Genomic DNA, 26827 nt, shown 5'->3' with positions numbered 1-26827 from the left:
GCAATGACATTTCTCTGTATAGGGAGAATATTATGTGAAGAATAATTCGATCTATATAAATAATTTAGAATAAAGTCATAAAACTTTTTAATTTTTCCTTTCTTTAATCTCACAAATCTAAATTATTAATGGGAGCAGCTGTCGACCTGCTCATATACATACATTTTGAGCATTTGCCACAAGTACTGACTGCTTTTCAAATGATACGCTACTACAGTCAATGAAAGACAGATTATTAAATATGCAATCAAATGAAAAAAACTATTTGACAAACGGAGACATTGCTGTTTGATCTGATATAAGAAAATATATTTACACGTTTATATTTACATATAAACATACTGTTGTACCAATGTTTCCCATTTCGCTCTTAACCTTCAAGCGATTAGATTGCTTCTATTTGGTTAGGTTAATTGCCGTAGCATACTGTACAGCATGTCTTATCAGAACATGAAAATAGTGACACATACTGCTGGAAGTTCTGGAGCAAATATATATTTCACACAATGAAACAAAAGATCCAATTATAAAACCCTCAAAATACTTTCAATACCCAGTGTGACATGTCGAAAACAATTCTGCAGTTATGCGAGAGCAACCAATGGCAGCAAAGCTATTCCAAGTAGTGACATGCATCACATCAGCATCCGCACGGAGTCTCTCACAGGTGTGCCATGCAATTCTAAATATCAAAAGGCTTTGCTAAATGTATAAGGAGCTCCAAGACCAAAACAGTTCTTCAGTTTGTTGCTCACACTGGGCCTATTTCACGAAGGCAGGGTTAACCTACCCTGAGGTAAACCTGTCGTTCTGGGTTTCTTTACCCTGAACTTGGAAAAACCAGGGATTTCGGTTTCACAAACGCGGTTCAGGGTTAGTTTTTCTAACCCAGAGTAAATTGACCCGCAGTTTAACTGACACGACAACTTGAAAAAAAGCCATCATCAATGGAGCCCCGATTCATCGATTCACCATGACGACGGACGAGACGCGCACCGCAACGCTTTACGGAAGTCAGAGGTCAGATTTTAATTTATGAATAGAAAGACTTTGAGGACATTTTCAGAAGAAAGAGAAAAGCGTTGCAGCTGCAAAGAAGACCGACATGTCGTGGGAGTGAATTTCTGCTCAAGTCTATGCGTAAGTTCTATGTCCGTTGCACTCACGGTAAAAATATGGTAGTAAACGGCTTCAAGAATAGTTTATTAATTTAGGTGCGATCCAGTGGGGGGAGAAGGGCACGTCACCAGCTGAGAATGAAGTATAAAAACATTATTGACATGGGTCAGACTTCGTCATCTCATTAGGGATCCTCCTCATCCTCATATGTTTGATATTGTACAGTAAATATTAAGTGGACGTTTGACTGTTCGGTTGTTTTATCCCCAACATAACGCTCTTTTCACGCACATAAATGTACCCTCATCTATATCAGGTTCTGTTAAATAATGAAATACATTAAAATGTTTTATTGTTGTGTAAATAAAACAGTCAATCGGCATATGAACGTTACAAAAACAGTTGAGAAGGATATTCACACCATTGCGTACACCGATATTATTAAGAACTGAAATCAAGAGCTGACATGTAGCTCGCTTGATACAAAACTGCTTTAGTTCATACAACAGTGGCCGTGGCATTGTACTGCTTATAACCGCTTTAAGGTATTCCAGGTTTGAAGCCGCACGAGCGGCGATGAAAGGGGGCGGAGTCAGAGGAAACCCTGGGTTTGTGGAATGAAACCTGCTCCCAACCAGGTTATGTTCAGAGTCTGTTACTGTGGTAACAAACCCAGAGGTTCAATTTACCTCGCTACGTGAAACAAGCCAGGGTTACTGCTCTAATTGTGGATTAAGTTACCCCGCTTTGTGAAACCGAGAACCGTGATTTCAGGGTTAACTTACTCTGGGTTTCCACTGCACCTGCTTTGTGACACGGCCCCTCCTCCAGACCAGGCTAGCTTCAGAGTCTGTTACTGTGGTAACAAACCAAGAGGTTTACGCTCTGACACAGGCTAGGTTTACTCCTCTGACTCTGGGTTAAGTTACCTCCCTTTGTGACACCGCAAGCCCTGGTTTTCCCTGATTTCAGGGTTAACTTACCCAGGCTTTCCACAAAACCGGCTTTGTGAAACGGACCCACTATGAGGGGTTACAGGAGAGGCTGGGAAAAAATCACTTGTTTCAAATGCAATTATTTTATACTCATGACTGGAAACTTAATCTATGTGTTGGACAAGCTACACTTTTGAACTTCTGCATGATAAAGAGGATCTTCTTCTTTCTTCAAAGCATTTCGAAGTAATTTTTTCAAGTAAATAATTTCTGAAGAAGAAGCTAAATAGAAGTAAGACAGGCAGAGCTAGTTGAAAAGAATGGGTGAGATAAAGAGTGAATCATGGTGACTGAACCTGCTTCTGCCAATGTTTATTTAATGTTTCTGATATGGAGTTGAAACTGTTGAAAAGTTCCCTCAGTACAGTGTGTCAATAATGGAAACAGTTTCCTGGTCCATAATCAGCTCCCAGATTGGTGCCACAGGCGTAAATACAGAGGGATTCTTTAATGACTGAAGCATTGGAGAATTCCTCTTGGTGGAAACTAGTCATCTGTGAGGTTTTGTGAACTCCTGAAATATGATTTTTTTTTTTTAGGAGATTGAAAAATAGTTGGAGAAATACAAAATTTGTACCAAAATCTTTAATGTAAATGAAATGCTTCCGTTGATTGGATGCTGTGTATGGCAGTATGATGCACCAGCGTACCACCAACCCGTTTCACCTGCCCTACCAGGTAGGTGGGGTCAGAGCATTTAGTAACAGGACACGAAAGAGAGAGTCTGGGCTCCACAGAACCAGCAAATGTTTGAGTACAGGTCCTTAAGTGAATTTAGTAAAGACATTTTAAAATAAAATTTAAAAAAATACTAAAAAAGATCAAAGATATTTAGGGCATTCAGTAATTATGACAAACAATAATGAGGACATTTGATAGAGAAAAACTAAACTCAAAAACAGCTGACAGATTTAAAACTGCAGTAACTATCTGAAAGCCTGTGATTTATTAGCTGGCTCCTGTGAGTATTTTCATTATAATTATTTTATTGTGGTGCAATTAATCTGGTTTATTGAGTCCAAGGTTGTGATTTATTGAAATTGTATTGTGCTACATGTGTTTCTCTGAGATATCTGGTTGAGGAATATATTAAAATGTCATTATTTTAGTGAAACTTTGCAGAAAGGGACAATTTTCTTCAAAGTCCTGTCAAAATGCAAAATCCGCATTTTCCTCAGCTAATGCTGGATTCTGATCTCCAAGCATCAAGTCCAATCATTATCTGTTATGCTGGTGCTGTGACAGCCTGCATCACCTACTTGCAGTTCACAAGCTGCAAAAGCGATAATACCAAGACGGTTGTAGCCACATTTGACAGCAATAGCGCTTCAGGTCACGTCTGTAAAGCCTCTCTGACTTGACTGACTCGTCTTCCCTGACATGAGCATACCCTCATCAGTATTCTCCAATGAGAACTCTTCGTAGCACACAGCATGCTGCCTTTCACTTAAATGGGTAGGGAAAGCTGAGGTAGACGCACCATGTGGCCGTTGAAGACAAAGCCACAGAAACCATAGTCGACTGTGTCCTATAATGAGTTAAGTGTGCTTTCCTTCAAACCAGTTGAGAATGCAAGGATTCCGAGCAATTCATTGACCTATGACACTTTGAAATTGCTACACGTCATATGCTAATTTGTATAAAAATTTACGTTTAAATCAAACCAACCTGTAAATTATTTCCGTAGATTCTCCCTTCTCTAGAATTTATACTCATGCTGGAAAATCCAGAAAGCGCTGCTAACGTTGCATAATGCACTTTGCTTGTCAAGTTTAAGAAATGCAAATCAACTCCATTTGATAGGATCCACTCAAGGGGATGGAAACTTTGAGACATGGCCATGAAATATTTGGGATTCTTTAAATGTTATTAATGCAGTAAAAAGGTTACAAAAAGGACAGTGGGACATGAAAGACTGCTCTGAGTACAAAGTTTGCCTTGTAAAGTAGACACCTGCTGTTACTGGCTGTCGCTTCCAATTACTAAACAAGGGATGAATGATTTTGTGTACCACCAGAGGAGCTCAACAAAATGCAGGTTGCTATATTTTATATATATATATATATATATATATATATATATATATATATATATATATATATACACACACACACGTGTGTGTGTGTGTGTGTGTGTGTGTGTGTGTGTGTGTGTGTGTGTGTGTGTGTGTGTGCAATCATAACTTAGTCACAACCTTACATATAAACTTGATTTACTTGAATCTGTCTACAATCTTTTACCTTGACTTGTCACGCATGTCTGACACTCTGCTGACCTTGATTTAATGAGTTGAATTTACAATATTTTTATATCTACCTACCTAGACAACAGGCGTATGATAGCAGGATGTGACTCACATCACTTTCAATAAAGACTGTGTCATTTCTTTTTGTGTGAACCTCAGCCTGGGCTTCTCCCAGACTCTTAACCTCCTGGAGAAAAACAAAAAAAATATTTAATCAAGGGAATCAGTAGCAATATAAGGCAAAACTCTAGTTCCTTCCTTGTCTTTGTTCTTCTTCTTACTCCTCCTCCTCTTCCATCCTCTTTTTCTCCCTCAGCTTTGTCTTCTTTTTTTTCTCCCACCACCCATAGTGCACTCTGGGAGGCAGTTTGCTGTGTGACACCACTATAAATGGCTCCTTGGCAGCAGTTGATAGTGCTACACCACTTAGTTTTAAGGTAGCCACATCATGCTGACAGTATTGTCATATTGTATGAACCAGTAACAACAGGGGACACTGGACATAAAGGGCACAGATTCATAACTTTAGAACGGAAAGAATTGGTTTTAAAATGCATGCAAGAAAATTGCAGCTCATTATAAGCATTTAAGTTTTTGTGTTTCAAACTTTTTTCCCTCCAGCATGTCCAAACATCTTCAAATTCAAATGCCAGCATGTCAAACCACCATGTTAAACCGGTGCTACCTTCTTCTTGGAGTTGAAAATGATGATATCTAAATGAAATATAAACCCACCATCCTGTTACAAAGCTGAAATTGCATGGCCCACCTCCTGATCCATTAACGGCGTTATCTGCAGCCTGTCCTGTGACAATTAGCCGAGAATGAGGTTTCACCATTCGACGGCTGTTTGTCCATCATCATCATCATCATCATCATCATCATCATCATCATCATCATCATCATCATCACAATCTACATTCCATGGAGCCTCCTGCACTAATTTTCCCACCATAAGCACTGGTTTTAATGATATTGAGGTGATTTCTTTTTTCATAACCAAAAATGGGTGCAAACTGTGATGGAGTAAAGTATGAGACCAAACATCCCACTATATGTGGGTATCATCTGTTTACATGGCAAAAAAAGTGGCAGAAGTAGCTCCTGGATCATGCTCGGTTGATAAATGTCAGTTAGAATTGATACCCGTTTTACGGCTAAACATCTGCCTTTTCTTGACAAGATGGATTTTTAAAAAAATTATTTGCAATTCCACACCAAAAATCACACAATGCATATCTTTTCAGAACTGAGGACTACATGCCTCGGTGTGCACTGTGGTCACCGAACATGAAGCTCTGTGGGCTGCAAATGTTATACAGTTGTGGCTCCAGTGTCCTGTGGACAAAGGCTGTTGAGAGTTTATTGAAAGCTACCACCCTCTGGAAAAAAGACCATTATTTCTGGCTGTATTTGGAATTGTTGTCCAAACAGCCTTAAAGGTCAACCAAAAGATCTCAGCTGTCACTTTGTGTTTTTACCACTTTAGATGATTAATGGATAATGAAAGAGGGAGGAAACACTGTCTCTGATTGTAATACACAGTTGGTACAAAAATAGATGCTTATTCTCACTTTTTTAGTCTCATTTACATACCATAATGAGAGTGCTAAAATATGCAAGTTTTCTTGTAAAAAAATACTTTAGAGTTTAACACAAATTTGTAACAGGCACATTCTATGAACTTTTTATTAACATACAAGGATGTGTTAACTGTCAGTTAAAGTCTAACCTCTTACATTCAAATTTAGGACGTTGATATTTAGTTGATGATTGCGCCAACATATGAATATACCAAAATATTCAAGGGAAGGGTTTGAAGATCAAGAACAACACTCATTTGTTTTATATAATTTCAGGAAAGTAACTTAGTAGTTGAAGTGATGTTGTTTGAAGTGTGGTACAATTACATCACTTGACTGTGGAATACTAAAGTGTTGAATACACTCAATCATTAGAAGGGAAAGTGTGAAGTTGAAGCTTGATAATGTTTACATAATGCACTGAAATAGGTAATAATGTGATGAAATATACACTGGCTGATGCATTTTGCAGCATTTCAAGCCCATGTCTATTAATTAGTAATGATGACTATAATAGCTTTCAGAGATTGCTCTAACCTCTATGGCGACATAACATCAATCCATTTCAGCACATGCCAATATACTGAAAACACAGAGTAAACCACACATGTGGGTGTGCCTACAAAAGTACTTTAAAAGGAGAGGAGTCTGAGGAAGAAAAAAGGTAGTCAAATATTTAAGACTCTCTTGGGCACTGGCACGCAACAGCCCCTGTTAAGCTGACCCAACTCTATGGCTGTCGCCAAATGCAGCTCCACTGTACTGAAATATTAACTGCCTGCAATCTGTGACACACACGGCTGCTGAGAAGACTTGGTGGGGCCTTGAATTTGATGCAAATGTGATGGAAGTACATGAAACAATATAAAGTAGAAATTCCTTCATGTGCATATTAATGGAGTTCATGAATGTCATGTCAAATATGGAATAAAACAAGCATGGCATGATGTATGTGCATCCTGTATGCATGCAAAAGTGATAATTTCATTAATTAATATAGGCTCATTGACATCAAATACTTCCATATATGCATTACTGAGTCTTGCTTCCCATATGAACTGTATATCATTTAAGAATGCAGCACAGATTGAATTACAATATAACGTCATATATGGCAAATAAAGTGAGTCTATGTCAACTTTATAGTAGGGTAGAGCTGATATGTTCAAAATAGAAGCTTGCTAATGCGTAGTACTTTATCCTGCAGTAAACTTTATACTGCAAATTAGACAAATTCTTATATTTAAAATTCAGTACAAAGTATTGAGTCAAGTTCTGATGACATAATGGCAGAAGCATTAGGTATAAATGCAGGGTTTTGTGTTTTTGAAATATGCATTAAGAATGAAGAATGGAGCCCTGTAGCGCTTCATGATAGCTGGTGAAGGATATTCTACCTGTGAGTTCACATGGAACCGATTTAATGACACTTCCTCTCCTCCTTCCAGCCTCCACAGGATTATTCTAAGGAGGTATTATGATCTATGGCGCTGAATGTTTTTAAGACGAACTCAGGAAATAAAGATGGGTAAGATCAGATTTCCCCTTTGGCCAGAATGTGTCTCTATTGAACAGAGGTTTAACGTCATAAAAACCCATGAGTGATCATGATCTCTGCGGAGTGTCTTCAGTAATAATTTATGAGGGGAAAAAAAAAAACAATGGCCAGGGCTATATGAGACTATCAAATGATGCAATGTCAGTCATAATATTAACCTACAAGCATTCATTTCACTTGGAAAAACTACATTAAAGTAAATGTCAAGCTAAGATTTTTGATGATCTGTCTCCTTTAGGACTTTAAAGATATGCAACTGTCTGGAATAAGAGCAATATTTTAGCAGAACATTTCAGCACATTACATACTATATTAATTCTGGCTTGATGCAGCAGTGCCTCTGTCTCTCTAACCCGCTTCATGCTTCATTAACAACATGCTCTGGGCTAAACACATGATGACGTTGTTGTTGTCGTCCGATCATTGCACTGCATTTATGGCGAATGTAAATCAAAATTCCTATTCATTTAATCTTTTTACCCACATTACAGACATTTTCACTTGGAGTCCTCTGTGTTGCCTGGAGTGCAAATCCATAAATATGTGTGCTTAAGCAATGAAAATCACTGTTGTACATAAGGATATTCTCTAAAATGGTGCACTGACTGATGAATTAAAGAAAATCTCATAAGAAGGCAGAATAATTTGTCATTTTGGGTGACAGTTCGGTTAACACATTGTTTCATTTTATTTTGGGACAAGAAATTGTCATTGAGCCTCCAGGTGATTTAATGGAGAGGAAAATGTCAAGACGAGGACATTTTTTTTCTTGCATGCCTTGAGCGAGGCTGACAAGATGAAACCAGACTGGACTCTGAACAACAAGGGCTCCTGTAAGGGGCCTGCTCTCTGACTCATATTCTGCAGTTTAACAAGCCGTGTGCAAAGGGCCTTGTCCGTTCAAAGCAAGACAACATTCAGTGTCTTTATCCCACCTTTATATATTTTATGTTTAGACACGCATGTACCGAAATAACACGGATTCATGTGGAAAAAAAACAAAGGGACAAGAGATGGAGCACCACTATTTAGTCCACCTATCCATTTGAAAAATGAAACACTTTGTAGTCTATATATTATTACCTGTCGCTTAGCATTTCACCCTGGGATGGCCAGCACCTCTAAGCAGCAACAGCAATAATAGGAAACTGTCCTTGCGGATTCCAGATAATCTCGTTAACAATTCCCTCAATCCAGCCAGATACACAACTATAAACGTCAAGCGATCACAATGATACACAGCAAAGGTCAAGCTGGGTTTCTTTCATCATTTTCCATTTCCTCTCCCATAACTGTATTTGGAAATATTGAGATGCGCTACCAAAAAGCCTTCATCTTCAGGGGAACATGTGCCAAAACGAGTCAATCCCAGAACTCATTATTTTGTTGACTTTGTCACTGGGAGAGAGAATTCACCCTTTTGAGCATTGTTTAATCCTTGACTTGAGGTCATGTTTTCGCTAACAGGTCAAGCATCCATGGGGGTGCAAGCTTACTTCAAATCCATGCAAATGGGTAGGAGCAATTATTAACTGTTCAATTTTGCGATTATTTCCTGCACAAATGAGCATGGGGGAGGCCTTCGAGCAACTCACACACATTGATTCCTATCAAATTAATCACTTTTTTATTGACAGAGTGATGAGGGTCAGAATTTAATCAACTGTGCTGCATAATAAACAAACAGCAGCAGAGATAAATGGATGTTTCCATTGAAACACCTCTGCAAGGTAATTCAAAACGATGTATCTGCCTTTCAAAGGTGATCTCATTCATCAACAGCAAATATAGATGCTGAAATACAGACTCGCCTACTTTTCCAAGTAAGAATTTATCCATTACACCGACACAGGATGATGCACATTATCGGGTCTGGTAATGATTTTTAGTGGTCGCCATGGTTCAAGTGTTGCTCAGTCAGTTGGCAGTCAAACCCAGTCATTGCCATTGATGTGGATCTCTTGGTCCTGAATCGTGTAATGCACACAAAATGTTGTTTACCAGGCTGGTGGCTTTCTCAGATAATGAAAATATGTTAGGGAAGAAATAATTATCCATGAATCAATACATGAGAACCTGACAACCACTCATCTTTCATTTCTTCCTCTTCCTGACTTCCAGTGTGATCAGAAGTTTCTTTACAATGAACCATTCTCCTACCCTTTACAACCTATTTCACCACATATCAATGTACACTGTAGCTTTGGCTGTCACCAAGGGTAACAAATAGCAGCAATGAAAAGTGAAAAAAGTAAGATAAATAAAATAAAATATTGTTTTGTCACAGGCTTTGTTCAAACTGCTTTAGCTGACACACACATCTTCCTGCTGTCAGCCCAATATCTGAGTGAAGAGAGCTCACAGGAAGATATTTATCATCGAGTTGGATGTTGGAGCATGTTAGTGGAGCCTGGGCTGCTGGACTTTAAGGACCCATTGGATATTTTCTTGCTTATCTTGAAGACTATTTCTACTTATTTTTAATTGCTTGCCAAGCTTCTCTGTTTAATTAAAAGAAAACATCCAAAGCATATTGTTGTATTGTCAGCATTATCTTTATTATGTGTGGTCCTATTGAAAAAAAAAAAAGCTTTGCCAGCTTTCAAGGCGTTGCTATTTGTGAAACAGAGGTGTCTTAGTCAGATAGTTCATGTTGTTGCTGGATTTGGAATTTTAAAAAAAAGGTTGATCTACATTAAATAATGGATTTCTATATATTTTAATTATGACCAGAGCTCAATCTCTTATATCTGGATTCTGGATTGATGTCAGAGCAATTTTCTAGCATTATTTACTTCTGGAATTGGATGCCTAAACAGCCATTAAAGTGTGTTATTCTTTGAATGAAGGCTGGGTTGAGCTACCTTATATGGAATGACGAACAAACTGATCAATTTAAATCCCCAGGTTATGAAGATAGAGCTAAAACACATTAATGTTTAATCTTGAGGGATGAGGAAGCTTTCTGGCCCTTAATACAACTTGAAATATTTGACTTCTTGCAGACATATAACTGCTCAACAAATATAGATGTTCTGACCGCCGACGGATTTTGTGACAAAATGTTACACGGGCAGCAGCTTGAGATCACATTGATTACTGAGAAGCTCTGTCTCTTCAAACACCATCCTGCGGTCGGGGATATGCCCTGTTTTCTTGGAGTTACTGTTAAACATGGACAATCTAAGCGCCCCAGAAGACAGAATAATTAAAAAAAAAGTTCTGCACGCTTTGGCTCGGGCTCCAGTCAAGGCCCACAGCTCATCCCAAGAGGTGCAAAAAACTTTTAATCTAATTAAAAGAAGACTTGAAGTAGATAAGGCTGCCATGGAGAGTCTGCTGCCAGGCTATTCATCCGTCTCAGGAGTGACTAAATCTAGTTATTAAGACCTTGAGGGTGACAAGGACACAGCTAGGAGTGGTCGACAACAGTATTAAATAGAAGCTTGGTTCGACAGCTGCAGTCTTGTTGGAACTGACAACACAATACCAACAGCTAGACTAACAAAAACAGGCAGGGACTATTGTCTGGAATTCAGATTTTTTTTTTTTTTTTTACAGTGCTGTAGAGTTGACAACAAAAGCAAGGCACTAAAACTTCACAGAAAATGCAGAAGGAAACTGTCTGCTCAAGATATTCCAGGGGCATGCGGGAAATATAACAAGAGTGGAAAATAACAACTACGCATGAAACAGAAAGGCAGTAAACTGATCTCCCTTGAACTCCTCTGAACTTCCTTTTTCTTCTTCACTATTGTCTCGGTTTCCAATAGCCTTGTTACACCCATAAAAAACAGTGTTAAATGGTGTGGAGTAGACAAGGAAGAGCAGTTTTAACACTGAATCCTCCTAATCTTTCCTCAACCTAGCAACGTCCGCATGAGTCAGCAGATGTTTATTTTGAGTTATCATTGTCTATTTCAACCGGAATATGAATCTTTGACTCATGACAAACTGTGTGTTATATATTCTGAGTATAAAAAAGATGTTTGAAAGATGTTTTGCATAGATAAACCATTATTTAGTTAAATATTGATTCTCTGCCTGATTTAACAACGACAAAGAGTACCGAGTGAAGCAATACGTGAAGAAGACATCGTATGTTATTAAATGTGGGGGAGGACATTTGCAGTTAATCACCATATTTAAGAATAATATTGGAAGGTATTGTACTGTAATTAGTTCTGGGCTGTCAAACACAGTGTTTCTGGTCCAGACTGCAAACTAAAGGTTAAGTTGCCACTTACTGCCAGGTGGCACAGGCATGGACGTTATTAACTGTTAATTAATTAGCAATGCTTGGATGAGTTCAAGGAACACAAAGCGCAATAATCTGAATATATGGTCTTATTAAAGTTTGTTGCTCATTATCAGTTAATTGGAGCCCTATGAGTCATGCTGTACTTTTGAAAAGATAAATTGTCTACTGTTTACTCTGCGCTAGTTGATGAGTTCTCCAATGTGCTGCACTACCTGGATCACAAGGAGGCTCATCTCAACATTTATTTATTAATATAAAAAGGATGTTTAAATGGCGTGCTGTCAGAAAGATGATTTGAATGTTTTCCAGGGAGATGACAAAATCTTATTCTAGCATGTAGGCCTATTTCAACAGCTGACAAAAGTCATTTTGCTCACCGAGACTCACCGTTTCATTCTAGATTCCAAGATAGTTTCAAGCTTTGAACGGAGCTTTCATATATTAATTGCCAGGAGGGTCACACACAGCAGGTAATAATTCCTGTACTCTGTGTGGTAATAATTCTTAATCTTCCTTTTGCAGCTGAGGAGATGTTTGCCGTCCCATTAAAAACTATTCCTGCATACTGACACATCTCATTATGCTACTCCTACATGTTTGCAAGAGCTCGAAGTGTGGCCTTCAAACACAAAATATATGAACATAAATAGACTTTATGGTCACTTTCTAGGATGTCCCCAATGGTAATGTGACACCCATTACAATTTTACTATAATTCTTTTTTTTTTTTTTTTTTTTCAATCACTGCAGTCAAGCACTCACCATGCACTCATGGGTGATAATGAAATATGTGTGTATAAAAGCAATTAGGTTCTATCTTAAATGCATTCACCCAAGCATTGCAAACTTAATTAAGAAGGCTACCCACAGCTTTGCACATATGCCTCGTGCCAGTAAGATGCCTAAAATTTAACCTCTTGGCTGTGGCTCAGGCTAGGAACAGCACTTATTGTCTAACGACTTCTGATACTGCATTTCCCTCTCTTGTCTTTCTTAGTTTGGTGCAAAGTGATTAACACTTAATCCAACCCTGGCTAAGAATTTACATCATTTACATGGAGATTTTGTCGATACATTGTCTGCATGGGTTAATTTAACCTTTAAAAGCTCTCCTGCTGTTTGCAGACTTTATACTGGTAGTAGCAATGATGGTGCTAATGATAATATTCATGTGTTTGGAAATGATAATAAGTATGAAGCAAATATAATTAGAAGTTCCACTATTAGCTACAGCATTTGAACTGAAGTCAATTACGGAGCCGTTCGTGAGTTACACATTGACCTTATCCGAGCTGACAAATTTACTAGCAGGTTTCTTCACACCTTTCCGCACCTCAGCATGCTTTACCTTCACTTATTTACTGCCTGGTTTCTAAATGCCACATTTACTCATGTGGATTCCCAAAGAGGCTTTTTTTGTCGCATTTTTTCTTTTTCCATTAAGTGTATGAATCAATAGCTGAGAAGGTAGACTGGTTAAAGAATAAGATTTTATGTACCCCTTTTAGGTAAAGACAGTGTATATGTTTGGGTTTTTTTAACTGTAGTTGAATCATTAACATAACATAATGTTTAAATTAAGGACACAGACTAAATATAGATGAGGATGAATGTGTACTATATGATTTTTATGGTACAGTAAACTATAATCACCTGCACCAACAAGCTGATAATGGGATCGACCTGGCAATGTTCTGAGCATATCTCCTTGGGGTAATGACCCCGTGAAAAGCAGTGAACTTGCTGTGCATGCTCATGCTACACTGCTTGGATTTTTACTGTCTTTCTGGCCCACAAGAGAGGTCAGGCTCACCTTCAGTCAGGCGTTAAAACGATGTCCGCTCCCTCACCAATCTAATCACTCAAGACCATTCCGACTCCCAATTGAACGCATAAAGTGCAGTAGTATGATCTACCTGCATCATATATTTCCCTGTAAATGGCTTTGAAGTACATGTATCGAAAAAGGAAGAGGATTCCTGATGCAAATCATCGTGAAGAAAGAGGAGCCTTTTCCTCTTATGCTGTACAGTAATCCCTCGTTGCTTGCGGTGAATGCGTTCCAGCTGCAAAAAACAAAATTCTGTGATTTAGCGACAAACTACTTATTATAGTAATTTTAATGTTTACGAACCCTCCCCACACTGATATGTAACCACCTTACATCTGTATTACCTTTTCCCACACTCTTATAGACTGTCTGAAACAGTCGATAAGTGTTTCTCTAATACATGGAAGTGCGCTGCGTTCCATGAGTCTCAGAACGCAGCGCACCCACGGATGCTGTCAGCCAATAGCATGCGCATATGGTATCACGTGACTACCTCCTAAAAAATCTGCGATGTAGTGAAGCCGTGCATCTTGAAGCATGAATAATTGAGGAATTATTGTAATGAAAAATATCTTTACTGGGACATGTAACCAGGTATGGTCTAGTAATCACAAGCAATTAGCTACTTCCACTTACAGAGACTGAAGCAGACTAATTTAATCACAATACACAGTGCGCCCTCGCGCCATTCGTGCATCAACGCTCACGACTTTACCTCATCGTGGATTTTTGGTAGGTAGTCACGTGATACCGTACACACATTCTATTGGCTGACGGCATCCGGAAGTGCGCTATGTTCCACGAGTCTCAGACTTCCGTGAGACACAAAAGTGCTTTAAACAGTCGATAAGATTGTGGGAAAAGGTAAAACAGATAGAAGGTGGTTTAATATCAGTATGGGAATCGTCATAAATGTTTAAATAATTGTAAATAAGATAAACAGTTTGTCGCTCTATCGCAGAATTTTTTAATTCAGAATTCATTGGTTTCTGGAACGCATGAACCACAAGGAACAAGGGCGCACTGTATTCATCAATTCTGTGTGTCGCAGTTCATGGATCAATCCTTTCCTAGGTTATACGTACATATGCATATCATTAGAAGGATCAGAGGGTCAGCACCATGGGAGCAGTTATGGGGGTTCAGACACTTGCTTGAAAGTACTTGGTGGTGGATGAAGGCATTTCGGAAGCCCTACAGATGAAGGCACCAAAATATACTCATCTGTCACCGATTTAGATCAAACCAGCAAACCCGAGGCTCGTCGTTGGCTTGCCTTCCTCTGTGATTTACTTTTTGAATAAACGTGGTTCATTAGTTAAAAAATCCTTCAGCATCCACTCCTCAGTAAGATGTTTGTGTCAAGGTTTCATGGCAGAAGTTTTCAGTTTAAAATTATTTTTTCATAACTAACCTTTAACTGGCATCAATTTTAACAGTTGTTTAGCTAATCAAGGAAATTGTTAAGAGTAACTTTTATCTTACATTAACTAGTAAACTAAACATTTTTGGCTTGAAGTAAATAAATGAGACATGATGCAAACAATCATTCATTTCCAACCCTAGCCTGATTTTTTAATTTACTGCTTAATATGTAATGCAGAAATTTCAGAGCAGGTATGCAGGAGGACAGCTTGCATGTAGCAGAGGTGGGAGGGACACTTAATTACCAGAGCTGAGTGTGACAGGCTGAGACAACTATTAATTAAGCTCATATCTGTAAGCCTCACAGTATGTCTTCTAAATATGTTTTTATCAACCTCACTTCAGCTGAATGTCGTGTAAAAACCATGCCGGGAGACAATTGTGAGGATATAGTAATATTTATATAGGGATGGCCAATAAGACTATATTTACAACCATAATAATTCAAAACAGACAGCATGGATTGCCACCTTGGATGATTGGTTGGTTTGGTAACCACAGTTCTTTTGTTATTACTGCGAAGCCCTCCTGAAGCACAGAGGCTGCCTCCTCATATTGTGTGTGTGTGTGTGTGTGTGTGTGTGTGTGTGTGTGTGTGTGTGTGTGTGTGTGTGTGTGTGTGTGTGTGTGTGTGTGTGTGTGTGTGTGTGTGTGTGTGTGTGTAATTCCTGGATAGGGGCCATGGGATATGTGAGACTGAAGGTTGACGGTCCAGTGCTCCTGCCCAGGAAACTACATCCCTCACAATCACCTTATTCAAAGTGCTGTAAGCTTGTTAGCGGCAGCATTGCTCCTCTCAGTCTAATTTCCTGCTTGACAAAGGCCTGTTTGTTCCATTACGTTTGCTCCACTGGCCATTGTCATTGCAGAGCGATGTAAAGCACTTAGTAATTTTATATCTGTGAAAGATTCAATACAAATAACTTTTGTTTATGTCCTCACTTATTTACCTATGAACATTCATACAGATAAGCTGTGTTTACCAGCACGTCATTAGCTGCTACATTGTGCCTATTTTTACAATCACTTCTTAGCATTTCATGCTAATGCTGACCAGGTATGGCCACTTTAATTTGTGAAAGTGGCTTGTGTTGCTTCAGTCTTCAAACTATGGAAAGGAAAGACTTGCCTCTGGAGCCAGCAGCTGCATACTATAGATTTATTATGGATATGTACTGTATGTGACATGTTTACCCAGAAGAGGTTTGGAAATGTGCCACACAAATTAGTTTACTAATGGTTGTTAATTAGCTGTGACATGACAGTTCTTCATCTTTATATGTTGCCCTTGCATTTTAAAATGTGTTTACAAGCAGCACAGTTTCTGTCAGCACTTGTTCTACAGAGTACTATATCATGAAAAAAGGAAACACATGTGACATTCTACTATCACTCAAGAAAGTACTTCATATGAACTTTTCAGACTAACCCCAAAGCATCCACTGCCCTTGCCATTTGGAGATGTATAACCCTCCGTCATCAGAGCACAGACAGTTCCTTTATTCTACCGATGTGGTTCCCTGCTCCTTTTCAACTATGCTCTAATATTTATTTTCCCTCCAAATCCCCTCACTTATATCCAGGTTTTCCTTCATATTCACACCTGCCATGCCATGTTTGAGGTGTGGATTTAGCCCTCGGTTGACTCCGCTTGTTCATAATTTCTAACGGTTTGGAGCTACGTTGATGCAGATTAAAGGTTAAGGTGGGAACACAAACATACCCCTCTTGGTTGTTGTAGGTAGCAGTGTTGTAGGTAGCGTTAATCTCCTATCCTTCTTCAACTCTGACCATGTAAATATAAAAAAATCACAGACATTTTTAAAAGCTAATTACACTTTTCGTAGTAGCTATGAAACATATTTCAACGTAAGTTTTTTGTTTCCGTCGTCTCGATCACATGGATATCTTCCCTTTTGCCACACTCATAAACACTGACCAGACCCGTGGTTTGCATAAAGCCTCATGCACACAGATCTGAGCATCCATTAATAATAGAGCACACATAAATTAAACATGGAGGTTGAGCTTGCGATAGCCGCTCACAGTTGGCCGACAAAGACGCCTCGTCCTCCCCCCCTCAAAGACTTAATTAGAAGCCTTACATTTCCTGTAGGCTATAGAAAACATCAGAAAAAAACCCCCACAAGCTCACAAACAGAAATGGGGAGAAACCACGGGGAGTATAGCCTTTAATTTCCCACAATGCATACTGTTATTAAAGTTTGCAATAATTGTGGACTGCATGAGAGGACAAAGCCCTTGAATAGGAAAATCTAATAGACACCTGTTCCTGGTCCAGTTGATGAGATAGAGATATAGAGAGATATAGAGATAGAGAGAGATGGAGAGATAGAGAGATATTTGCTAGTTACTTTGTTGGAGAGGATTTTTGTCCCTATTTCCAGTTTGGGTTGTGTATTCTTGGGTGAGATGCAGAACCTAAGATTCATCCTGATGGCTGTTCTGCTGGTTTATTGATGTAGGCTGTATGTGTGAACTGTTAGGCATAGAAATATCATGCAGCGTGTTTGATAGGAAGTGCTATATCACTCTATATTAGCACATTGGCATCTTACATGTCTGCCTGTGCCATCCGTGTGTGGGTGAATGTGGCATTATGTCTGTATAGCTTCTCAGTCATCCAGGTCATGGTGATTCTTGAAGGTTGAATATGAAGCTGCTGCACTTTCATTTAGGATTTGAAGACATTTACTGTCCACCACATGACTAGTGGGGGAGTTTTAGATATTTAAGCTCTTGGATTCAATATGCCACTATCATGAAGTCACATGTTTTGATTAATATGCAATCCCCTAACAGTTATGAAAACTGCAAACTTAGTCAGAGATAAAATCTCTGATGCATTAATTCATAACACTAATTGTACTAATTGTAATTGACAGTGAGTGATCATTTAGGAAAAGGTGGTACATACAGTCATAGTGCCAATATTGTGAACACCTTCTAATTTTACATTTCCTTTTATGTCGATGATACATGCCATGCAACAACGTGAATTTTTGCATTTCAGCCCTGCACTCATTTAATGAGTTTGATTATTCAAGCTGTGATCTTGATACAGATATAAGAAAGTCTATCTCATCATATCCCAAATGTAGATTCTCTCTTCTGCGAGCTAATTTCTTATTATCGCTTGAGACTGATATTTAAGAAGACTCCATGCCTGTGTTTTTGTGGACAACCTGAAAAAGGCACCATCTGGTTGAAGTAGTACCGTGGGGACGACAGTGTGTTAGCATGTTAATATGTTCTCCCTGAGAAGAGGAGGCCATGTGTGGCAGAGGTGATGATGATGGTGTTTGGTCACAGTCGCTCGCTCAGCGATCCTCTTACCCTACCTTGATCATTCTTGACAGTAACAAAAGCAGTAAATATCTCTACTCAAGGATAAAATCTCTGATCACTGCTGGCATTTCTTGAATGAATCCATAATACTAGTTTGAAGGCAGGATTAGTGGAAAATGGAAGGTTGGCCATACTGAACAGTGAAAAATGATTCAGATCATGCGGCAAATCTCGATTTGAAGAATGGCCTAAGATACTCAGGAGCAAAAAAAAACTGAAATTAGGGTAACTGGGGCAGTTCTGGGGTATTCTGGGGATGACTAATGCATCTTTATTCCTATTTTATTGAGAATAAATGAAATGCTTTGAGGATAAAAAAAAATCTGCTTAAGTTACACAATATATAACCATTCAAACAGGTTTTATCTTTGTTACTGCCACAATTCCTTCATATGTCATTTTCAGGTTGTGAAAGGGTTTCATATGTTTCGTTAGAAAAGTAAATAAAGCTATATTTACTGCAATTACTTTTGATGAATGGTATAACTACTGTTTCAGTGAGTGTTTCTCTCTCATGCAGAGATTTAAATCATAGTCATTAAGTGTTGCGGCCTTTTTTGTTCCCCAACAAAACAATTAGACATTACAAGTTAGGAGCTAACGTGGTTTTTGTGTTGTAGCAGTAATGGTTAGCCTCTGACAACAAATCCAGCTGTAAGTGGGTGTTAGCGGGCGGTCGGTCCAGTGTGAGAGGTTTTAATGTTAAAATGTGAAATTGAAGTTACTCAGCATTGAAAAGTTTGTTTTTCAGAGCTGATCAGAAGTTCAAAGTTAGCAGGATAAGAATAACCCCGCCTTGTAATATATTCACAAAATAATGAATTGATAACAGAATATAATACAGATCTACAAAATAGCAATGTTTACAATGCATTTTATATGTATAGAGACAGGCTGAGAAAATAATGATGAATCAATGTTCTTGGTGGAGCTATGGCTCTGTTACCAGGAATAATGAGACATGTGGGGTAGAACTTGTGGGCAGAACAGAGATTATAATGAAGGCTGTATTTTTCCATTATCATGAATGTGTTTTTCAAAATATAAATTACGCTATTGAACTAACCTACTGTCTATTGAGTTAAGGAGAGAAAACAGAATGTCAAGTCTTCTCAGAAACATTGAGAATTCCTGGCAATTCATACAACTTGCGATTACATAAAACACAGTATGTACCTGTATGTATTTCTTCTAAGTCCTATCTGTCTGTTCCCCTGTGTAGTCACACTCGCTTGAGCATGAGGAGGGTGATTTGGCAAGAAGAAAGTTAAAATCCCCCCTATGGGGACAGTACAGTCAATCGAGTATATTTGGCGGTACATCCCTGTCGTTTCCAGCGAGCAGCTTCCTGCTCTTTACCAGGCCTCTTACTGTGCTCTCCCTTTGAAACAGCAGCCAGGCATTCCATTACAATTCAGGGTGCTGTCAGAACCGGAATTATTTTTCGCATATCTAATAATACCATATCCAAATGATGTTGAGAACTATGTAACAACTCATCTTAGGAAGGAAAAAAATGTGGCAAATGGAAAAAAAAAAAGTGGGGGAAGAAAAAAAATCACATTTCCTGCGTGCAAATGTCAGCATCGGAATCTTTAATCGCTTTGGATAAACACTCAAATCTGTACCTCGAATGCAATTAAAAGGCTTGTCACAGGTTTTTGCAGCCCTTCACAGGAAATTAAATGTGTCAGGTGAGAATTTGAGGGGTATCCCCCAGGCATCTCGGAGTGCAACATGCCCTGACAACGGCTCACAGGGTCCCTACTCCTTTGTAAACATCAAATTCAAGAACTCTCAAGGACTTTCCACAGTTAAAAAAAACCCAAACCCCCCCCCCAAAGAAATAAACACAAAAAAAAGGAAAAATGCAATGTTAAATTGTGTCTTCTGCAAGAGAAATACAGATCCTATAGTTTCAATAATACATTGATATTTATGTCTAAAACTTTGACACCTGCCAAAGCTCCCTTAGAATCCTATCCTATGACCTTCTATCCCACCTGATATGAACCGTTCCCTGATAGAGGATGTAGAAGAAACATATCTTACTGCACACATGGACAGATTGCAGGTTTCCTTGAATCTTTAACTTTCCAAACAGAGTGAAACATTTCCAAACATAAACATAATAATGGCAGAGAGAAAACAATTTCAGAACGGTGGAGGAGGAGGAATGTTGAAGCCCAAACAAGATGGAAATTAATGGGACGTAACAAGTCTTGACTGATGAACTGAGCAAAATAATGACACTAAGAGGGTTGCTTGAATGTGCAAGGTTTGGAACTGGTTTCTTTTTTGCTGTTAAAATCATCACTGGGTCATTACAGTATCGGTACTTCTAACATTAAAATTGACACTGAATTTTTTTATCCCTATCAAAACATGACTGATGTTTGCTCATCCTGTAATCAGTGTTTAAATACCACCAACTGCTTTGAGCAATTATGATCATTTAATTGCTCAGATCTGAAATTTGTTTTAATTTACTCGCCCAATTATCCAGAGATTTCATTAAGTTTAGCATGAATGATATACAATCGAGACATCGTCAATCACACCATCAAGGTGGTTTAAATGCCACACACTGTCACCTATTAAAAGTTCTCTGATTGTAAAATTGGATTTTCCAAAATTCTGTAATTTCCATGGTAATTTGCAATGTGTAATTACAGCTGCTGGTACTAACTGCCATGAAAATCAGTCACCGTGATGCAACCTGCTGAAACTTTCGCACTGTGGTTGATAACTTAACTACACTCCATTGGGAGTGTGGTTGCTCTCATTTTTTTTAATTGCCTAGAGATGTTACAGTTATGAGGCAATTGAATTTAACAAGACTTTAGTACAAACAACAGCAGTTGGACGATCAGCCTGTGCGCCCAACGTATGAGAAGTTCTGAACAGATGCATTAAACTTTGTCTCAATAAAGCCCTCTGTAAAGGAACAAGGCATCTTCATTCAGATGCAGAACACAATCCCATGCTTGACTGGCTCCTCCCATGAGGGACCAGGAGATTAAGATTTAATGGTGATACTGAGGGAGCGACACTATCTGTCTGCAGCCTCCTGTCTCTTCACACAACATCACCTCTGTTGTGTTTCTATCTGTTTGTCTTCCTCAAACACTGATACAAATGCCTACACAATCATGCGTGCTCCAAAGTTTAAGCACACAAACATATGCCAGTATGCGTGTGCTCTCCTGTCATGCAATTGAAATTCTGACAAAAGATTGGGTGCTGGCAAATGAAGTCAACAGGAGTTTGAGCTGTAAATCACAAGTCTTGTCAAGAGGATCTTTTGTGCAATGAATACTGGAAGAGATTCATGAAATGATGGATCTGCACTCAACATGTCTGGCAAAAACAAACATGTTGGAAGAAGATGCAATGCTCTGTGATGTTTCACAGGATAATGTTCAGTGCAGATGTCATCATGGCAGTTTTAATTACATCATGCGTGACATATAAGAATAGCAGCCACAGCCCTTCATGCATTTAACATTTTCCGTATCGTCGGTTCTTGGGTATTGTCAAAATGAATTACGGCATTTCAAATACAACTGTATTTTATCTCTGTCTCGTAACCAGAGCATCTTCAGGGTGGGCTGCAATAAGAATGGTGCTACAGTGTTCTGTATGACTGCAGGGTACTGGGTTTGTAGATTCATTGAATTGTGGAGTAAATATGTCAAACACAAGGAAAACACAGGCTAACTGTAGCATGCTAATTACAAGGACTACTTTTAAATGCAGCTGCAACCACGTTGCAGAATTCATTCCGTGATGTTATCAGGATTTAAAATGTAAATTTAATGACTTCCCTTCCTTCAACCACTCTTATCCTTTAATATTTGAAGAGACATTAAGAGCTGATTTTAATGAGGGCTCATCCTTCACCTGGATTCATGGGGCTCAGTAATTTCATGAAAAGCACAGGAGATTGGATGTTTTACACGATTGCATCTAGCTTTTTCCTGTTTTAGAGACTGACACACCATATATACCCTGTCTTAAAAATGTTTTAATAAACAGAAATAAAACCTTTAATGTCACAACAAGACGTTTGCCTAACGTAGTTGTGTGACACACATATGAAAGTGCATCTTAATCCACCTCCTCCCTCAAAATGACTTTTTATCTTAATCAGAAAGCATCATACACATATTTTCTGTCCATTGCAATCCATGACATTCAATTATGAATTACTCATCAGTGCCTCCTTTAGAAGCTGTGATAAGTTCAGGGACTCATTGTAAATTTAAAAGGTGCCAGTGCACACAATGCAGCATGACAATATGAACTCTCTTCCGTAGACACCACACATCCTGCTCTTTTGACAAAAAACAAAACCTTCCAAAGAATTACATCAACTTTTGACATAATATTTGTGGGTTCAAAAAGGCTCCTTGCTTGAACAAAAGTTTAGCATTGTCTGCATTGACCAGAAATTTAAAAAAAAAAAAAAAAGAATAACACAGAAATAGTTAAATGATCACTGAAGCATAGGATGGTTGCAGGTAGGTAAGTAACATAACCACCAAATAGAGACTACAGAGAGGGCTTTTTTGCAATGTTCAAATTATTTTTCTTTTTCTCTTTAACATAAAAGGCACCAGGACTGCCTCCAAAGGAATGAAATTGTCCTAAATGAACACCCAAGTCTGTAGGACGAAACAGCTACAAGACCGTAAATCTCTCTTACTTACCACTTTGAGAAGCAATCATCCACTCAGCCATGGCCTGTTCTTTGCTCTCTTCTCCTGTTGTAGTTGTTCCTACATTCAATCTTGTAAGTAGAAAGAAAAGGGAAAAGAAGGAGAAATCAGAAAATTAATTATGAGTGAGCTTAAAAGCTACAATCACAATCAGTAGTTAAAAGATGAACTTAGAGATCAGTCAGAGCATGTCTGTTCTCAAGCATCATATCATTAATCACATGGTACTATATTATATGGATCTATGTATAGAGTATATAAATCCTTATGCATAGGTTTTAAGTCCTACATTGTCACAATGGTAGAGAGTCCATGGTAAGATTTTTGTGGTAGAAGGTAGTCATTTTTACATCCTTAGCAAACACTGCAACACATGCAAAGCACACTGGTTGCTGCCTTTACTCTATAATGAGTCCCCTTATCCAGACTGGAGGAGGAAACACAGAGGATGGTGATTATGCAAAAGGCGTGCCTGAGTTAGTAATGGGATGATGAGAAAGAGATAAAGAGCGACTGAAAACGAGAGAAAGAAAGAGGAGACAGTTATCTCCTCCAAGTCCAAAGACAGGGAGATTAAAAACCAAGTTGGACTCAGGACACTCTTGTTAAAATCACTCTTGACACTGTGCGCTATTAGTACGCCATTAACAGTTCAAGGGCAATAGCTGTCCTGTTTTTTTGATCATTTTCCCTTTGGATCCCCTCATTAAGCCCGAAACCAGTTTCCTCACTTTGGCTACAGAATATTGATAGGATGTGAAGGGGTGATTTTGCTGAATTTATTACAATACACATTTTGTCTGCCAATGATAATACAAATGAGTCAAATGTCTTTGACATTCCAGGCTGACATTAGATTCACTTACTCCCACTAGTCTTAATATGACAGATTTAGATACAGATAATACATATTAAGAGGTAATCAGTCTTAGGAGTCCTTAGACATGCTAACATTGCTAGATGGCAGATGGCACTGTCAACTATTGGCTAGATTGCTATGACATTTTGTACGGATACTCATGGTCTACAGATAATGAATCCAAATGATCTGCCAACACTGATGAAAAAGTCTCCTACAGAATGGTTCTGGCCTATTCAGCTTGCAGCAGACTTTAAGAAAGAATGCCAAGCCAGTCTGCAGACTGAGCTAAAATTTATCATGCGGTTGTTCTGCCTTCTTTGCTCTATGGCTGGAAAATATGGCTCGAATTCAGCTGGCATGCCAAGCAGCTGATTGTTTTCCAACAGAAAGATTCTGCAGATACAGAAACCAGATACAGAGGTGTTCCAGAGGACCATGATGGATATTGTTCCTTCTCAATTGTCGTGCAGGCCTTGTTCATTGCATGGGTGACAAGTGCATATGAAATACAGTAGGTTTTCCTGTGGTGAAATATACACAACTAGTGTTCCCATGAAGTACAAAGGAAACCACACTAACATACACTGAAGGTGTCCTTAAACTTTTGTGGCATCAATCAGAACGCTGCAAAAGACTGATGCCAGGTGCACCATGATGAACTCTGGTCCCCTATTACACCACACATGTAGAGGAGCAGAAGCTGTTCTGCCAATAGAAAAGAAAAGCAGAGCAAACTTTGTCTCTCTGCCTGCTGACCCTGCAAATTCCACCTGACCACCCTGCAATGGAGTTAACAATGATTGGACTGACCAGACACCTTGGCAAACAACAACCACTGACACCTGAAGTCCTTCGTCTTTTGACACAGTCAACTATTGGCTGGATGGTCATTATGCTGTGCACACATACTGATGACACACTGACAATGTATTCTCCTGATTTGGTAAGTCATTGCCTTTAGCACCACCATAAAGGTGGAATTCATCTTATATGTCAGTGAATTCTGAGAAATTCAAATTCAATGAGCTGCGCCTAACAGAACGGGTTTAAGGACGGATTTTGAGGACGGTCTTTGAACTATTATCTGCTACATTAACGGTTACGTTATACACTTATGGAGTCATTAATTCCCTTGCCTTCCAAAAGCTTAACCTTGATTTGTAGAGATGCATTAGTGTGTCGTTTGCCACATGGATTTAAGATGCACACCATTCAAGACAATAGTGTGTCTTCTAATTATGTGACCATAAAGAGCCTTAATGTGCAAGAGCACCTGGATGCTGTTAGAGACATATGAGCTTCACCAGTATTTGTTTTTAACTACAAATGCCCAAACTCAGATGACTGCTGCTTCATTTTGTAGTAGAGAGACAAATTAAAGAATGTTGTTTTTTTGGGGGGGGGGGGCATTAATCAGCCAAGAGGAGAGACATTTCCTTAGAACCAGGTTTCATGCTTACAGACTAAACAGAGAAACTAAAAAGTGTTTTCTTGAGATAAGGTAATGTTTTAATTAATTTTCAATGTAAAAATGGTATTTCATCTAAAAGGTAGGCGCTACATACTTTTATGCATTGAGGCATTTCTCACAGTCCAACACTGTAATCAAGGATCTTGAATATAAATATTTAGCTAAAAATCAGGAAAATATAACTACATGTCAAGATAACCCATCCTCCAACCCCACTGTCTTTACGTCAACTAATAACACACAGCTAATAAAGCAGACCCAATTACTTTGCACAGCTGGTGATCTTTTATATGTTCTTTTCAATTGTCAGCATTTGATTGCTTGTTAATACATGGCTGATTTATACTTCTTTACAGTGGAGGAACTCAGTGGGATAAATGACAAAAAAGCAATTAATCACATTATTATGCCAACTAAGAAGTTGGTGTGCACCAGTGATAGTGGGAAAAGGTGTGGGAATTGAAGATGTGAGCATGAGACCCTCCAGGAAGTAAGCCGTTAAATTACATTCATCACCACTTTCATGGAGAAAAGATTTTACCTTACAGCCAAAGTGCTGATTTAGGATTTAAATCTTTTGGCCTCTTCTTATATCACTCTACCAAGTAGGTTTGTGTGATTAGTTTTCCAAAAATCGTACAACCAATTAATCCAAATAAGTAAACAAACAAAAAAAAGAATGAAATAAATAAAAGGAGCATTTTCACCAAAGATGCTACCTAGCACACCATAGAGGTGATTACTATATTTGTGATAATCCAAATCTGCAAACATTACGTTAAAAATCCACATTCCAGATATTATGGACACGGCTGAGGCTTGTGCTGTATGAGCACTCTTTAAATTTTGTTGCTTTTATCCAATGACTGTAAATGTTTTCCAGTAGTATAATTACAAACATACTGTTTAGTGCAAGCTGTTTGGATAATCAATTTTTTTGTATGAAAATTCCCGTAATTGGTTCATAACAAAGAAATGTATGTACAAAATATATTGCAAACAGGCAATGCATTTAGTAATGCATTCAGCACTTTTGTTTTCAGATGGCATTATGTCATGATTTATTTTCTTAGAAGACAAGAACTAACTAACCTAGGAAAACCAACACAAGATATTAAATCAATGACTAGAAGGCATTAAGATTTGCAGCTAAAGTAACTTGGATTTCATATTACACTTCAAATCAAATTAAAAATTTAGAAGAATCCCTAACCTGCCACTGCAAAGAGGCTTGGAAACACAAGACAAACAGAAGCTATGTATTGAGCTTTAAAGTGACATGTGTATAGAAATAAAAGGGGGGAAAAAAGCAGCAGTGAAGAATGCTGCGGAGGGGTTTGACAGGTTCCACTGATGATTTGAGAGTTGTCTCATCCAATGTTTTTTT

Source organism: Antennarius striatus, chromosome 10 (assembly GCF_040054535.1).
Source record: "Antennarius striatus isolate MH-2024 chromosome 10, ASM4005453v1, whole genome shotgun sequence".
Lineage (NCBI taxonomy): Eukaryota > Metazoa > Chordata > Actinopteri > Lophiiformes > Antennariidae > Antennarius > Antennarius striatus.
This window is presented reverse-complemented; position numbering follows the sequence as displayed.